Here is a 4,055-nt window from a genome sequence, read left to right as displayed (position 1 = left end):
ACCTCCTTGAAGGGGCAAAGCTTCAAGTTCAGAGAAACAGAAAATTGTTTCAAGGGCACAGACCAAATAAAGTCACTGAATCAGCAAATTGACACTGAACGTGGAGGATATAATTAAAGCTGTTTTGTCCTAAGTAAATTAGAGATGGTGATTTTAACACTTAAAAAAAAACAAGTGTTTCTGTACTGATGATTCTTTTGGGAAGATGGAATTGTTAAGATTTCTTCATTATAGAAATCCATTATGAAAAAAATTCTAGTTTTAATTTAGTTATGGAGTTCCAAATCACAGTTAACCCTATCCTACAAATGTTTTTATATCGATTACTCCTTTGGGAAGTGGAATTGTCAAGACTATAGATGTGTGTGTGTTGGGGAGGGGGTGGTACTCATAACCAGGATTTTTGATTTTTGAGCAGTGGCTTGGATAATGCTAGATGTTGAGTGCTACTTGGCAATATCCTGAACATAGTACCTTAACACATCTGTGCCAATCATCATTGTTCAAATTCGAAGGCAATAATGCTGTGGTGGGAGCTGGTCATCTGGCAGGAGAGTCAGGACAACTCCACTTGCTCTCAAGCCCAAAGCTCTCCATTCTCCGAATCCAGCTGCAGGGTTCTGCCTCTCCTGGTTCTCCGAGCCCCGGTTTCCATGACCACCTCCGCAATGGGGACGTTAACCGTCCCGTCACAGTGAGCCGGTAACCATGGCAACGCCACAGAGTCCACTGACCCCAAACTCTGCGGAGGAGCGTTCGGTTCGCGCTCTTCTCAGATCTTCTCCCAACTTCGCCTCTCCTCCATTTTAATAGCACTAAGGTAATGCTTTGTCGTGTGATTACAACGTTTTCAATTTTATCTTCCGGTGTATTCGAAGGCGCGTGCACTGGGCCCTGCAGAAGCTCCTTCCAACAATCCTGTTGTGTAACTCCATGAGAGGAAGGTGTAAATAGCAGACACTGCTGTCCATTATCAGATGTCACCGTTCCAGATATTAAATGATGCCTGTACAGTTGGTGCTTGCCTACAGTTCCTCCTTAATTTTCTGTAGGTGTTGAATCTCCTCTACTGTATGGTTTCACAGCGCCACTCAGTCACTAAGACCAAAAGAACCAGGAACAGGAGTAGACAATTCAGTCCCTCGAGCCTGCTCCGCCATTTAATAAGATTATGATTGGTCTTTGTCTTGGCCTCAATTCCACTTTTCTGCCCTTTCTCCATAGCCTTTCAAACACTTTCTAATTAAAAAGGTATAGGAGCAGAATTAAATCATTTGGCCCATTGAGTGTGCTCTGCCATTCAATCGTGGTTAATAAGTTTTGTCAACTCCATATATCTTATATCTTCGCCAAGTGGCTATTTCACCAGAGCAAACCCGTGAACTGGCTATTCAACTGAAAGTAGGATCATTGCACAAAATATGAACACAAAAATAGGTTACTGTGTCCACTCCCTGGATTTATTCTCAAGCCAAGTATTGAACTCACCCGTAGTGGGAACATCTTTCAAGTCTACCTATCAAAACCTTCCATAATTTTAAATATCTCTAATAGGCCACCCTTCAGTCTTTTTTTGGAGAAAAGAACCCAGCCTGTTCAGTCTTTCTTGAGTATCAACTTTGCAGTTCCTTCTTCAGCCTTGTACATCTTTTTATCTCTATATTCTTTTGTGTAATATAGAGATCAGAACTGCACTCTTAGACATTGCCGAGGCTCTATGTAATATAAATCTCCAGCTTTTCAATTCCATTCTACTGGAAATGTGCCCCATACTTTGCACTTTTATGCCCTTGTTAACCTGCCTTCTTACAGTAATGGTTTGTAAATCTGTATCTCTGGATTCATTTGTTTCCCTGCTACCCATTTAGACTTCTTTCCAAGGCATATGTGGCCTCCTTCCTCCTATGAACATGCATCATATCGCACTTATCTGTTTTGCAATTCATCTGCCATTTTGGCAAGTTTATTTAGGTCGTCTTGTATATTATCATGGTCTTGCTCAGGATTAACCATAATCCCAGTGTGGTGTGATATGAAAATGTTGAAATTATTCATAGTTAATAGATAAAAAGAACATAAGAACATAAGAACATAAGAAATAGGAGCAGGAGTAGGCCATCTGGCCCTTCGAGCCTGCCCCGCCATTCAATAAGATCATGGCTGATCTGTCGTGGCTCAGTTCCACTTTCCCGCCCTCTCCCCATAACCCTTAATCCCCTCTCTTATCAAAAACCCATCAACCCGCTTCTTAAAAATATTTAGCGAGGCAGCCTCCACCACTTCAACGGGCAGAGAATTCCAGAGATTCACCACCCTTTGAGTGAAGAAGTTCCTCCTCAACTCCGTTCTGAACCGCCCCCCCTTTATCTTGAGGCTGTGCCCCCTAGTCCTACTGTCTTTTTTGAGCGGGAAGAGTCTTTCCACCTCTATCCTATCCATCCCATTCATCATCTTATACGTCTCAATGAGATCTCCCCTCATTCTTCTAAACTCTAACGAGTACAAGCCTAGTTTATTCAGCCTCTCCTCATAAGAAACTGAACATGTGAGCAGATTCAATGCCCTTTTTAAAGATATGAAACCAAATTTAATGTCTTTAAAATCTGGTAATGGGGAGACAGCATAAATTTGCTTCTGAATATTTAGAGGATAACTATTTCTTAGGAGGCATGTTGCCTCAAGGTGACATTTGACGACCATTTAGAACGCTTAATTTTCTGTTAATACACCTAGTTAAGTATCTGCTGCGTACAATGTATCTGAAATTGATTTGAGAAATGCCACAATCAGGAATTTATGATTCAGTAAAATTAACTGTTGCCCTCATCTTCAGTGCCACAATGTGTCATAAAAATAGGATGACACATTCAGCATATGCCAGTCTTTTTGTGTGTGTTGGTTAGTAGATTAGCTCATGATACCAGCTTATCAATGATCCATCAAAAAACTGCTTTTGTTGAAGTCCTGTTTTCATACCTGACTTGGACCATCTTTAGAGATGACACCAATGGTTTTTGTTGCATATTTAATGTTGGTGAGGCATTGCAGAAATACTAATTATTTAGCAGTATATTAGCCATGTTATAAAATTTTACAGCTGGGATGTCATGAGTGAAAATGCAACACGGTAACTTAGTGGGGGGGTTAACTAAAATGTTCATGAATGGTTTTTAATAAGCATATTAAGGAAGCTGAGGAACTTCAGAGATGACGTTCAGGAAGGAGAGTCAGCTGTAGGTGACTGGAAGGATGACTACCAATGGTGGCAGAGAAGAGGGAGAAATGCACGAGACAGGATTCAGAGGAATGGAGTATTTTAGGGGAGGGGAGGGTGGTTGGGGGAGAGGAAGGCTGGAGGAGTCCGCAGATAAAGGAGGTGACAAAGCCGTGATTATTCTTATGCATTTCTGCTGGTCTTTCACATTCTACCCTCCATAAACTTCAGGTCACCTAAAGCTGCCCATGCCTTCAGTTGCAGCAGTCCCGTTCCCTGACTGTATTCCCTGACTTACACAGTGATTTTAAAAGTTTTTAAAAATCAGGCAGTGCTTGATTTTAAAATTCTCAGACTTGTTTTCAAATCCTTCCACGGTCTGGCCTGTTCCTATCAGTACAGCTGGGTTCTGTGTGTTGGGCAGAAAATTTGCATCAGTTACATACAACTGTCACATTGGGAAATGTACAAAATATTATCTCATTCAAATGTGTGGAAATTGACAAATTATGTGAGAATTACGTACATGAACATCTTGTGCACTGATTCAGTTGTTTGCAAATTGCATCAGCAGTATATTGCCATGTCTTTCCACTTGTGTGTAATTACCTTCCTTAAAATAATTTTTCTGCTAATTTTAATCGGATGACATCAAATTGGGGGCAGGAATAGTCAGTACTGAGGAAGACTGTAACAAATTACAAGAAAGCATCACCAAACATTGGCATATTAATTTAAACATAGATAAACATGAAGTAGTACATCTTGGCAAGAAAAATAGGTTTAATATCATTGCATAAATAAGAATCTAAATAGAGAGGAGATGCAAAGGAATCTGGCA

Source organism: Carcharhinus amblyrhynchos, chromosome 20 (genome assembly GCF_965287045.1).
Source record: "Carcharhinus amblyrhynchos chromosome 20, sCarAmb.v2.hapA, whole genome shotgun sequence".
NCBI classification, from domain to species: Eukaryota; Metazoa; Chordata; class Chondrichthyes; order Carcharhiniformes; family Carcharhinidae; genus Carcharhinus; species Carcharhinus amblyrhynchos.
Note: the sequence above shows the minus strand (reverse complement) of the source record.